The sequence below is a fragment of the Protopterus annectens genome, chromosome 1.part0 (assembly GCF_019279795.1).
Source record: "Protopterus annectens isolate FY-2018-M chromosome 1.part0, PAN1.0, whole genome shotgun sequence".
NCBI classification, from domain to species: Eukaryota; Metazoa; Chordata; order Ceratodontiformes; family Protopteridae; genus Protopterus; species Protopterus annectens.
The window spans coordinates 32,080,181-32,095,053 of NC_056725.1; the positions used below are offsets into that span (position 1 = coordinate 32,080,181).

The 14,873-nt window shown below is 35.9% G+C and overlaps 1 protein-coding gene across 1 annotated transcript in view; it reads left to right on the forward strand.

Moving 5' to 3' along the window:
* NUP133 (nucleoporin 133) overlaps positions 1 to 14,873 on the forward strand; it is a 2,059,048-nt gene that overhangs the window by 954,117 nt on the left and 1,090,058 nt on the right. The window lies entirely within an intron of this gene.

Genomic DNA, 14,873 nt, shown 5'->3' on the forward strand with positions numbered 1-14,873 from the left:
ATGTTTGTGTTGTTTAAATCAGTCATATGCTTCGAGTCATCTTGCATTCTGTGAAGTTATTTTTCCTAGAATAGGTTACCTGTACAAAATTCATTGCTAATGCCATTCCTTCAAGTTCCTTAATTCTTAGTGGTTTGTCTGCTTACTGGTTTAAGCTGCAGATGTACGTTGTTTCTTCAGTTTAGTAATTTACTGTTTTTAAATTACTCTGCATGTCTTCCTCCTGTTTGCTGGGTTTTCAAAATGTGGTACTCTGATTTCCTCCCATGTTAGAGACATGCAGGAAGTGGATTGGTCACTCTGAATTATTCCTTTATTTCCATGTGTTGACTGAGAAAGTTGGCCTGGGCAAAAAAGAAACAATTTTAGCAGAAGCACGGGAGAACTGCTCCACACACGCGATATAAAATATCATTGATTAATACGAAGTATAAAAGTCAGATAGGAAAATTCAGTACAGACATGGTATTTAAAGCTTTCAGTAAAGTAAATGAGCATAATTCAAATCCTTGGGATGAGCCTGCATTGACTCACATTGCATAAACAAGTTGCATTACAATACAGTAGTGGATATTTTTGATAAAATCAAGTATGTTGACTTGATGCCAGTGATCACGTTCAGTTGCAGAGAGAGTGAGTACTGCTGATAAGTATGGATAAATGAGAGAGAGGTGTAACGGTTGATCAGTGTTAGATGAAAATTCAAGAACGAGTGGTATGAAAAGAAATTTTTTATTTTGAGCAGAACAAGTTACTAGCCAGAAAGTTGCATATAGTAACATTAGGATGTAGTCAGATAGTAGGCATGAATGTAGTATGTGTGATTTGGAAGAAAGAGCTGCCAATCTCTGTTCCATGCTTGCCTAATGGACTTTGTTGATGGTAGTGGCTAGTTATGGGGTTGTTGCAATAGTTTGATATATCGCAGCAGCACTGGATGGACTTTTAAATGTGAATTTAACACTGATGATTGATAATGAATAGTAATTGCTAGACACCAAAGATATATTGGCTAAACCAAGTAATCTGTTTTATTTATTTTTTTCCTTTGTTGACTCTGTTAGTTCCACGAGGCTGGTGGTGTCTTTTCAGGGGAACCTTGATGTGGCATTTATACTACCAGGGGAAATGCAACCAGGGTGTGTGTGTGTGTGTGTGTGTGTGTGTGTGTGTGTGTGTGTGTGTGTGTGTATATATATATATATATATATATACATACACACACACACACACACACACACACACACACACACACACACACACACACATACATATACATACATGGATCTAGGGTGTTTGATCGAAAGATCAAACGTCCAAATCCATTAAGTGCGAGAATACTTGCACGAAATTGCTTTTCACCGAAGAAGCACTTTCGCATAAGTATGCCTGTTGCCAAGGCCATACTACGGTGCGGATAAGGGAAAATTCCCTTTTCCCCACTGTAGTGAGGTTTGGAGAGAGAATATTAAAGTAGTGGGGGGTGTAGGGGGTTCAAGGGGACAAAGCCCCCCTGCAAAAACGTAAATGTAGTGGTGTTTTCTTTTTTATTGACACACTTTAACGAAAGCGCTTTTTCGGTTAAAGCGCTTTCATTAAAGTGTGTTCGGTGGTTATGGATTTGGACGTTTGGTCACTCGATCAAATATCCTAGATCCATCCATCCAGAGATATATATATATATATGTATATATGTGTATATATATATATATATATATATATATATATATATATATATGTATATATATGTATGTATACACACACACGCTATATGTATGCAGTGTCAGTGGTGCAACAGGTTGCACACTTGCCTTTGGTGCCGTAGGCTGTGGACTTTATTCCCACACTGGGCAGATTGATTGCTGACACTGCTGTGCTGTCTTTCAGATGAGACATTAAACTGAGACCTCATCTGATTAAGTTGGTAATAGGCTCGGATGGATGTAAATGTTCCCCGTGCCACCTGTGAAAAGATTATGGAAAGTTCTTGATGCATGACCAGAGTTCCTGTACTAGTATAAATAAAGGCTTGGATGTCTGCTGGAAAGCCTAGTGGGATTAAAATGGTTTACAAGGAATAAATAAAAATCTGTGCTTAAAATCATGTATGATTTGGTAGGATAAACAATTATATGAAGTATTAAAATGGCAGCTACTTATCTGAAGGTAAGCAAGCTGTTCTTTTGTTTTGAACAAATGGGATTTTTTGAACTTATTTGCAGGGTCTATCTTAGAACATCAAAGTTTCAAAACTTCGAATGTTCTTATATCGACCCCTATTCAGCGAAAGCTGAAAACATCAAACATACAGAACAGTGAATTTTTCCTAGGGAAAAAATTTGCTGTTCCAAAACACACACACACACACCCAACACAAGCACACCAAACAAACAGCAATCCACACACATACACCTGACCCTACACTAAACTATACACACACCACTAACTATCCACTTACCTTAACCCTAAGGTCTCTCACTATCACACACACCTTAACCCTAACTCACCTACCCCGCCCTAACTTTCACGTCCACACAATCGCACACATACCTAACTCGCACCCTAACCCTCATCCACGCAATCGCACACATACCTAACCCACACTCAATCACACACTTACCTGAACCCGACCCGTAACTTTCCACCACAGTGCTGAAAATACCGAAGCAACAGAAACGGACAACCAAATTCTTTCCCTAGGAAAAAATTTGTTTTTCTGTTGCTTCGATATTTTCAGCTTTCGCTGAATAGGGGTTGATATTAGAACATTTGAAGTTTTGAAACTTAGATCTTCTAATATAGACCCTATTTGCAGCCTGCTTATATGGAAATACCCTGGATGTAAGAATCTTGTTTTACAAGATCCTTAAGAAAAATGGATTTTAGTATCCAAGCATAGTCATTTTAAATAGATGGTCCTGTTACATGTATATTTTAGATATTACAGCAAACTTAGAGATATAACTTTAGTATGGCTAGATTTCAGTATGTATGTACATGTTAAAGCAAGCCTATATGCATTGCTTCACACAGCTCCTGCTTTTCAGACCATTTATTTGCTAACATGTGATAAGCTGTTTGTTATAAAAGGTTTGCAGGAATAATACAATTGTGCAATCTGGCTTGCAGTCGGATTATCTAAAAGATTAATTTGATAAGAGAACTTTTATTATATTAAGGCTACGAGTGTAATTTAACTTCCTGATCGCAGCCTGTCTTGGTGTTCTGTAAGAATGTCATTTTCAAAATAGAAATATGTATATCAAAATTATTCGATTTGGAGGTTTAGTCTGCTTGTGTCATCAATAGGGTACTGAGGGCAGGAATGTGTCTCAGAATTTCCTTTGTCTGGAACAGGTTTTCCATTTATGTGAAGCAGATCTCTTCCACCAACCCTATTTGAGAAACCTGGACCAGTGGATGGGTAATCGGAAATGCATCTCGGGTCTAGCACTTGTGTCTAATGGACAGAAGCAGCATGTAAATGTTGCCCTAGCTTACATATAGCCCTTTAAATTAACCTCTAAAGCACATAAATTTGCAGGATATGATTGAGATGCTTGACTAGGCTTATAAAGACTCCATTGGTTGTATGAACCTTTGAACATTGTTGGGCATCTGTGCACTGATTAGTGCTACTATAACCTGCTTAGGGTCATAAATCTCAAGGAAAACTGTCATTAGGCAAGGTCAAAACGATAAGCATGTCTTTTAGAAGGTATGCAGAAACAATGCTGTCTTGCAGTCTGTCCATATAGCAGATTGGTCTATGATATGCTCTTTAGTTATGTTAAGGCTTACTTTACAGTGTAATGCAACCTTGTTACATGGTCAGTGCCTAGCCTTTCTGTTGCTCTGTAAGAATGTCTGTCACTTTTAGAGTAGAAATTTGTATTGTGAGGTGCAGTGTACACTTTCATTTGCACTGCTAAGTGTTCTTAGTATGACAACCTGATTAGAGTCAAAAATCTAACGAAAATGGCATTAGATGTGATGGTGATGAGCTATTTCAGGATTATATGAAAGGTTCATAAATGTTACATATGTTGAATGATTGCCTTTCCCTGAGTAGCTCATCCTTACTGTAAGGTAGATGTAAACAACATCTTGGGATGGAAAGCGTAATATGTTTGTACTCTGCAGTTTGCTGTGAAATGTTTAAGATGTAGAGAAGTGTCATTTTTACCAAAAATGTTAGTCTTTCACTGTTCAGTGTAGTTCCCTATCCAGTACTCAAGAAACTTACTGGGTTTTGAAATGATGGCTTGAAATGTTTATATTAATACAGCTTAATTAATTTTTGAGAGTTTTGTGAAGTGCATCTTTCCAGGGTTTTTTTGCACACTGTGCATTCAACAACTAATGGAAGGAAGTGTTGCCTGCTAACTAAGCCATAAGGCAGTGAAGAACCATGTCTTTTTGTCAAACGATGTCTGCATATTGGTACTTTGATTTGCAGTTGGATTATTGGCCTCTCCGAGACAACAACGTGATTGTAAGCATAATCCAACTTAAACACGTGATCAAAGTGTAGTATTGTACGTCCGAATTATCTAAACTGTTCTGTGCATTCAAAATCCATTGCTTATGTGATTGAAGCTTTGTTGATGTGATGCAATCAATAACTGAATTAGAAAACTTTACTTGTTTTTAATTCTGTCTTTCTTTTGGGTTTTTAATACCATGATGGGAATGGACCCCATTCTTAAGTCAAAGTATGATTAAAGTTCATGAAACTAGTATTGTTTCAGAGTTTAACCAAAAGTACTCTTTGCAGCACCCGCAATGTGCCCAGAATTGACTACTGCAATTCATACGGAGTTTCATGTGCTGGTAATATTTCTAAATACGACTGTAAATTCTTTTTTGAGACCCATTGCTCCTGTTACTTTTGGAGCTGTCTAGGTATCCTCCTCCCACATTGTCTTCATTTCTGCCTGCTAATACTGGTATTTTATGACTTTGTTCCTCTGTACATAAGACACTAATCACTGGGTGTAACAGTTTCAATGATCAATGCTATTTTTGTCTTTTCATATACTTCTATATCTGGTTTTCTCACATCTGTTTTTGAACTGTTGGAAATTGGTGATCCCATGTGATATAAACTTCATCATTTTTCTTATACTTTGTGGTTCATGTTTCCAGTGCTTTTTGAACAATTCCCAATAAAGCAGTCTTGCCACATTATTATGCCTTTTAAGTGTACAGGCCTTCTGCCATTAGTGTGTCACACCCAAGACGTGTGACTGTTTCCAGTTCTGTTTTACAAAGCCTGCATTTGTCTGTTTCTCTGTGTTCAATGGCCTTTTTAAACCAGTGTGTACGTAGTCTGTTTCTCCATGTTCAATGGCCTTTTTAAACCAATATGTATATAGTCCACTATCCTGTGCCACCAGTATCTTTGTTAGATTAACAGTACTGTGTGTGGGACAAAAACATAATTTACCAAGTATGGTGGAATGTAGTTATACTGGTACGATGTATACAATTATTTTGCAGGGTGGTGGTAAGAATCATCCTTAAGTTTCTCTTACTAAGGTGCATTTATGGTAAGCAACCTTTGACATGTTTGACAGAGATGCTGTAAAATCTGGCTGATGTGCAGTACATTATGTCTGGTCAATAACTAATGAGAGCATTGAATCTGTCGTTAACCTGACATTGAGGGGGTTTGGGACTCTGTTCATACAAATAAATGTTGATTACATGTCTGTTTTGGGCTATAGACACACTCCACATGTTGGACTGCCTCTTGACAAGTGAGGTTTATAGGTCCATCATGGTGCAAACACTGTATTTTCTCATGTGTACATAATATAGGGATGAATCATATAGTCAAGTTTTATGGGTGTCATCTATGTTTATAGGTCTGCATCAGATTTAATATGTAGAGCTTGCTAGCACAATCCAGGTAAGTAACAAGATATAGGGATGGATGACACAGGCAAGTTTGTTAAATAGAAAGTGAGGACAATGGGGAGGGCTGGTTCCTTGGAATTGCTGGAATTCAGTTAGGAAATGGAGCTTTGAACAAACGAGGGGTGAAGAGGACAACTCCTTGTAGGTTTCAGGTAGAACCTACCTTGAGTGTCGAGTAGGTTGAGTCTTCTGGGTATAGACTCTAGGAGGCCCAAAGAATCTGGGTATATTCAACCTGGGAAGAGGAAATGTGCACTGAGATTCAGTCAGAGTATATGGGAGGTTAGGGTATATTGGAGAGAATTCAGACAGTGCTTACGTTTAGTGTAGGAAGAGTAGGACATCTGGTGAAAAGGGAAAGGAGATTTAGGAGACGAGTAGAGGGGAAGGAGATGTAATTCAGCTACAAGAAACTGCCTAAACAAAAGGAAACACTGCAGATTCGGGGGTGGGTGGTAATGGTTTATTACTGACTAGTGCAGTGAAAGGTTGAAAGAAACTGGGCATAATTGTACTGATGGAAAGTTTAACCGAAAAAGTATATAATGTCTGGGAAGGTGCAGCTTCGGAGATGGGTAATAAGGTTAGAAAGATATGGGAAGAAATGGAAAATTCGTACTATTTACTTTCTTAATGAAGATTCCATCTAATTCTTCAGAAAGATTTGCAAGGTGTGGTACAGATCTGCTAGGTGTGATGAGTTTAAAGTCATTGTTGAATATTTTATTGCCAGTGTAAATTCCCTTTGAGATGAACCGTAAGAGATTATGGGTAAGAACCGGGAAGCACAGCAGGTGCTGAAGTGATGGGAGAATAATGAGAGGATGGAAAGAGGCAATAATTTCTCCAGATGGCAGCAGAAATGGTCAAGTAGCATGGATACTTTTTTAAACACCTTTGACTGTGGCACTAGATAAACATGCAGTAATAGAAAATAAAACAAACCTTAGCGAGCATTTTTCATTTATTCACTTTTTTAAAGATCATGTGTAAAGGGGCTAAATGAAATGTTCTTTTCACACAAATGTGTCGTCATGCATCTTTATGCATTAGTCATTAATTCATTAGTTTTTTCTGCCAGACTGTTTAACAGTTTGGCAATTACTTAATACATATTTACTTAACTGTACTAATCCAAATCAAAGAATAAAGAGGTCATACAGGCAAACCAATGATTAAAAACTACAAGAAAAACATAGGCCATCTATTGGCTTGAATGTATCTACAGACTTAAAAAGAAAAAAAAATAAAAGATCATGGACATTCATAAGCCATATAGCTGAAATACTTTATGTTCCTAAGGGTGATTTGCATGTATCCCATGGACCTCTGTTAGAGGAGGCTAAAGGTATCACACAGTGGAAACTCTAGCTTGGCTAGTTTTTTCTTGTAGTTTTAACTATGCTAATCCAGGATAATTAGAGCTGGAATCCAGAGTGATGTAAATACCTCCTGCCCTGCCCATAAACACAGTTCAGTATGTTCAGTCTTCTGTGTTTGGAAGATGTCTTTAAAACTTTGTAATTTTCTAAAGGCTGCAAAACAGACTTTTCTTTTTACACAGGAAAGTGTTTGTATGCATAAAGATGTATGCACACTGCTTTTGTATGAAAAAGTTTTGTTTTGTACCTTAAGTTGTAGTTCACTCCAACATTGCATAAATTGTTAATTTCCTACCTTCCCTTAATCCTTACTCTTCCTGAACAGTGTTGTATGTAATGCTCCTACAAATTCCTTCTATTTCTATGCGGTTTGCTCCTTTCCTTTTGTAAAGATCGCATCTGTACTACTGTCTCCTTTACAATATTCAGTACTTCAATTTCATTTTATTTTGACTTTGATTTCCATTTTCTAGTAATTACTTTTTTGGCCGCCAACATCATTTAACTTCATAAAGATCCGCTATGTCTGTAAAATTCAGATCCTGTATCTCAGCTCAAGTCTCATTTCCTTAATTAAAACGTTTGTTTCTCCATCATTTCTGGCAAAGTATTCCACAGGGAGTTCTTAAAATCTTGTAACTTACATCATTCCCAAAATACATGTTCCTAATTATCTCTCTGTGTCCCATCACACCTCCAGCATTTGCTGTGTACCCGAAGAAAAGTCAGATTGGAGTATAAAAGTAACTATGCAAGCACTTTAAACAAAATTCCTAAATCTGTTGGACTTTCAGGCTTACCTGGGAACTATACAGATGCCATCTAATTGTTCTTTTGTAAGTTGACTTTTCATTCTCTGTCCAGTTTTTTCTAACCTACTCTGACTCTTACAGTTATCATGTAATATTTTAGAAGACCTACTAATTATCCCTTTTTTAACAGCAACTTCTGTTCCGGGCTCTGATAAAAACTTTCCTAGAGCTGGTCTTTCATTTAGCTCTCCTCCATCTCTCTCTCGGCCTAAACTCTTAATCCTCGGTAGGGAAGGCAGTCTGTAAACTGCAGTATATATGACTTCTTGGCCTCATCCCACTGTATTACCTTTCCTCTCTAGTTATTTTCCCATTATCTTGGTTGCTTTGCTTATTTTCTCCAGTAAATCCCATCCACTTTTTTGCCTGTTTTCTGTATCCCTATTTGCAGTCCTTCCTATTGGTAAAATCTCCTTTCTCCATTCCCATGTTAGCTTATTTCTTAGAATAATTTTTGCTGCTTCAGGATTGTAATAGTCTTTATGGTGGTGGTTCTCCTTAAGGACCTACACTCAAAATCACACTCTTTACTTCAACTACAACATTTTTTCATCATCCCATTCCACTGTGATTTACAACATTCTGTTTGTCCGTTGGCTCATAGGAAGTTACTAGGCTATTGGCCCTAAAGCCCTTATAAACCTGTGCTGACAAGTCAGCACCCAATGCCCCTGTCCAGCATCTCAATATTTTGTTTGTGAGCCTTAACTGCATAGTTCTAAAGTATCCCTTCAGGTCTTGCAATCCAAAATCACCTGCATTTTTTGAGAGGATCAACTCAGCCCACTTGGCCTCCCAAATAATCTTTCACCTCTCTATTAATTATGATCCACAGCTTCACCTCTAGTTTTTAAAAAAAAAATCATCCTTGATCTGTATTAAAAAAACTAAAAGGACTAGAAACATTTTCACTGCTTGTATTGTACTGTCCATATCAAATCTGGAACTTCTAGCATCTCAATATTTGTATTCTGTTTCATTTAGTGCCTTGCAACATATCCTTAGCTGTCATAATATTATTTTTAATCGATACACCAAAATATATATGCTATTGCTGACCCATTTCATATGTACAGTGGATATAAAAAGTTTACACACCCCTGTTAAAATGCCAGGTTTTTGTGATATAAAAATGAGACAATCATTTCAAAGCTTTTCCCACCTTTAATGCGATCTATAACCTGTACAATTCAATTGAAAACAAATCTATTGGGGGAGAATGTAAAAAATAAAAAATGTACAATAAGCTGGTTGCTTAAGTGTACGCACAGTTTAATACTTTGTTGAAGCACCTTTTGATTTAATTACAGCATTCAGCCTTCTTGGGTAGGAGTTTATCAGCATGGCACATCTTGACTTGGTAATATTTGCCCACTCTTCCTTGCAAAAGCACTCCAAATCTGTCAGATTGCGAGGACATCTCTTGTGCACAGCCCTCTTTAGGTCACCCTACAGATTTTCTTTTGGATTTAAGTCTGGGCTGTGGCTGGGCCATTCCAAAACTTTAATTTTCCTCTGTTGAAGCCATTCTTTTGTTGATTTAGATGTATGCTTGGGGTCATTATGTTGAAAGGAGAAATTCCTCTTCATCTTCAGCTTTCTAGCAGATGCCTGAAGGTTTTGGGGCAAAATAGACTGGTATTTGGAACTGTTCATAATTCCCTCCACCTTTACTAAAGCCCCACCCAGTTCCAGCTGAAGAAAAGCAACCACAAAGCATGATACTGCTCACTGTAGGGATGGTGTTCTTTTGGTGATGCGAAGTGTTTTTGTGCCAAACGTATGTTTTGGAATTGTGGCCAAAAAGTTCAACCTTGGTCTCAGACCAGAACACATTTTCTCACATGCTTTTGGAAGACTTGATGTATTGTTTTGCAAATTTTAGCCAGGCCTGAATGTTTTTCTGTGTAAGAAAAGGCTTCCGTCTTGCAACCCTACCCCATATATCCCAGACATATGGAGAATATGGGAGGTTGTTGTTGCATGTCGTATACAACCAGTACTTGCCAGAAATTCCTGCAGCTCCTTCAGTGTTGCTCTAGGTCTCTTGGCAGCCTCCCTGACTAGTTTTTGTCTTGTCTTTTCATCAATTTTAGAGGGATGTCTAGTTGTTTGCATCATCACTGTTGCCCCATATTTTCTCCACCTTTTGATGACCGTCTGTCTTCACTGTGCTCCATGGTATATCCAATGCTGTGGAAATGTTTTTGTACCCTTCTCCTGACTGATACCTTTCAACAATGAGATCCCTTTGATGCTTTGTAAGCTCTCTGTGAACCATGGCCTTTGCTGTAGCAGGCAACTGAGTAAATGTCTGGAAAATCCTATGAGGACAGCTGAACTTTATTTGGGGTTAATCGGAGTCTGTAATTGATGGCAGGTGTGTACCCAAGAAGACTGAATGCTATAATTAAATCAAAAGGTGCTTCAACAAAGTATTACTTTAAGGGTGTGCACACTTATGCAACCAGCTTATTGTACGTTTTTTATTTTTTATATTTTCCCCCTAACATATTTGTTTTTCAATTGAGTTGCACATGTTATAGGTCATGTTAAAGGTGGGAAAAGTTTTGAAATGATTTATTGTGGTCTCATTTTTTTATATCACAAAAACCTGGGATTTTAACAGGGGTGTGTAAACTTTTTATAGCCACTGTAACTGTAGTTTGCCACTTCAGTCTTTTTAGCATAATTTATTTTATGTCCTGAAAATTTAAAACTTTAAAAATGTTCCACATCATGAACATGTCCTTTCTAGATGTTTCATGCACGAAACATCTGCAAATAAAGCTAGCTTTTCTTGATTAGCGTAAATGCTGAGGAAACTTCCTACCTTAATTCTTGGCTCCAGTCCTTCATATAATCTCCTAATTAACACTTTTATTCAATCAGGGAATGTAAATGTCACTGTTGCCCCACTAAAAAAATCCCAGCTGACTCTACTGAAAGTCTTTGCAAGAAAACCCACCAAAAATGCATTCTGCTTTCCTCTGGATCATCATTGTATTAATGTTTCAAACATCATACTGATCCCTATCTGTCAATTTTGGCAACACTTTGTCATTCTCTAAAGTAGTACATATATAAACACTTTATAAGCATGATTTAAAATTTAAATGGGTATGTATGAAATTGGGCCCAAAGGGTGTTTTACTGCCTTTTAGTAATGCAGCCACCACAGCTTTCTTCCAAGATGGTTATACACCCCCACACACACACATTTTTAATATAGTATTAAATAAAACTTAGATATTTTTCTTTTTCATCATTCCCACCTTCCAGACGTCAAGAATGCCATCTGTTTCTGGAGAATTCACTGATTTTGACTATACATTGCCATTTTTATCTCATATCTTGCTATCTTAGCTATTCGTTTTTTGAGCTTCATCTGGCTCTACTTTTGACATAATTAAGTCCTCCTAAATATTTCCATCTTTGCCTTTTATGGCTTCCTCATTTCTCTGCATTATATAATTTTTTTGTAAAAAATTTCAAAATATTTCCAATATTTGAGTAGAATCTGTGGTTGTTTTCTTGTCATAGGCTCACTGTTTGGCAAAAACACATTCTAATTTTTGTTCCCTAAGTAGCTGTACTAAAAGCTTTTGTGCTCTGAAATTTTCAAAAAATAGTTAATAACCTTTCTAAATTACCACATATTATCCAAATACTCCCTTATTTTCCCTTTAGCACTTTGCATTTCCTCCTCCTGTTCAGTGAGATATCCCTTATTCTAAAATAATTTAAACTTTCTCAACCTCTCATTAGTCCCTATTAGTTTTTCTCTTATATCTGCCATGTTTTTGTAAACTCCATTTCCACTTATCCTACTTACTAGACAACCCTTCTGAAGAAATTTCTGTCTTCTCTAATAACTCTGTAATTGTTTCCACTGTGCATTCCTTAAATTTCTTTTTCTTCAACAGAAAACTAGGAAAACCCTAGTGTTGCATTTTACTTCATTACCCTGCTTCTTTTTCTTAACCTTTATTGGTGCATGATCTGAAATAGTTATTGAATGTATGTGAAATCTTTCAATTTAATATACATGATGTTTGTGTTTCATTGTTGGAATAACAACTCATTGAGGATTTCATGCTGTAGAAGTCCTTGGCTAGCCAGAATACCAGAAATGTTATCCCCTTCTCCAACATTAGCACTTTGGGATGTAAGGATCTTCAGCCAGTGTCATTTTCTCAGGTTGTTTTTACCGTCTGAGCCTGAAAAGTCTTCATGGTATACCATGGTTGGTCCAAAGGCAGATACAGAATGCCCAAGTGAAGTACCTCTTTGGGCAAAGTGTTTTTACCTGTATTGCTAACATTACTCTTTGTCAGTGGTCAAGACTAACGTATGTTTAGAGTGGTGGAAGTCACTCATTGGGATTTCCACATTTTGTTCAAATTTTTTTATTTTCCAATAAACATATTCAAATCCCGAATAATTTCATTATGCATGATGTAATGAATTCTTATGAAGAGCAAACAAAATGAACTATATACAGTATATACAAAGGCCTGAAAACAGAAAGGTCAAAAAATACTCCAATTTTGTTCTGTTACTAATTTCATTTATTAGTACCTGAATTCTTCTGGTACAAATCAGCAAGAGAAATCACTTTAATCGTAGGGTTTTTGATGAATAGGTTAGGATGAATTCTTAGTTCTTTGACTTTAGTCTATTTGAGTACTGTTTCTTTAAGAACAGAAGAAAGTCTTCAAATGCTAGAGGAGTAGATATTTTCCATTTCTTGGTAGTGCATTTCTTTGCTACTGCAAGGCTGAACTAAAGAAGAGCATAGTTAACATTCAGGAAATCACTTTTATCATATGCATGAAATAATAATAACTTTGATAAAGAAAATGTATCTGTGAATTAAGCATGTAGGAATCCCTGTATCTTAAGTCCAGAATAAAGAGGAACATCCATGGAATGTATGAATCCAATCTGTTTTGCATGCTTGTTAACAGCTCTAACACACAAGAATACTATATCCAGTCATTGTGACAATCCTTTTTGGGGTTAAAAAGTCTTGATGCAGAGATTTCCAAGTAAAATATGCTAGTATTGAGATCAAGAAGTGTAACGGATAACAATTAAGATTTATTAAGTAAAGTAAGTTGAGATGCAAGCTTAAAGTAATATGATTTCAGCATTTTAGATTTGTTTACTTTATATTCAGAGACTATTTTATAAAGTTTTGAAATTTATCAATTTTTGTGTTGTATGCATTTCCAAATATTAAATAAAATTTTAGGTTCTTTAAAATGTGAATTGGAGATGGGTATACGCAGCTCATTTGTATGAGGTTTCAGGTTATGTAATAATAACCAGTCTTGAATTTACATTCTATGATCAGTTGAATACCTTTGGGTTTTAAATCTTTAATACAATCATTCCAGCAGCCAAACCCTTTGGTCTCCAAAAATTCCAATGCGTGAGTATTAGTTTTATTGAAAAAAATTGTAATGCTGAACGGTATTAGATTCAAACCATATTTTCATGTGAATATTAGAGTCCTATTTTTAAAAGTTTAGAGTTGTATTGTGAATCTGTAGGATAGAATATAGTATACTAGATTTCAAAGATAATACCAAAATTATTTGAACTAGTTGGAATATGTTTACTTAAAATATTCTTGTGTCAAGGATATTTAAGTGCAAAGATTTCCAATTTGAATTATAGTTGGGGTCAATCCAGTTTAGTATAATTTTAAATATTGAAGCTTTTACGCAAGTATCTATATCTGGAAAATTAATCCCCCCTAGATTCCAGTGTCTTATGTGATGTGAGAGAACCGAAGAAATTTTAAGAGGGGATAATTTCCCTAATGTGGTGCTTATTTAGGTAAAGAGATGAGGCTGGAATTATGTATAATATTTGGGGGAAAATAATAATTTTTATTAATTGATGTCAGTCTTCAAATGAAATGGTTAGTTTATTATATTTAGAAATAATTTGTTATATGTAGGATATTATCATAGCTGACATTTATTTCATCTGTCGACAGTAATTTGATACCTAAATACTCTGAGGCAACCTGAGTGCTAATAGGATTTTTAAAAGATTTATTTATTATAATTTTAAATTTAGTTTGATTAAAAGTCCAGAAGTAGATTAAAAAGCTACTGTTTTAGACTGAAGTTCAAAATGAGTAGTTTGTGAATTTGAGAGTTAATACGGTATCAGCAGCAAATAATATGATTTTAGAGGAATAAGTATTAGATATTTCTATACCTTTAATGATTTGACTTTGCTGAATTAAATTGGATGAAACTTCGATTACTAGTGCAAATAAGATTGGAGACAGAGAATGGCTGTGTTTGGTGCCTTTGGTTAAAGAAATATATTCAGGAATAAAAGGACCAGTTTTTATGTACACTAAAATATTTTATAAATGTTCTAACCAACCACGGGGCAGAACTTATTGGACATAGACCGACAGGTAGATTTTTTAAAGGATGGATTTAATTTAGCTACATTGGGTTTAATATTTTTAATAACACTAATATGCGTATTAGTAAAACACACACTGATCTATTTTTAAAAGGTTTTACTTTTATACTTATGGTTAAAGCTAATATATTTAATTTATTGGTGCACCTGAAACTTTTCACCGGGAAGAAAAATTTAGAATTGTTTTTCTGTGGACAAGAAACGAGGAGTATTAATAAAACATTGGTCAAGAAAATCCACCGTTGCATCCTCAGCTTAAGAATTTTGAGGTTGTGGTGGAAAATTAGTTGAGAAGTACTTA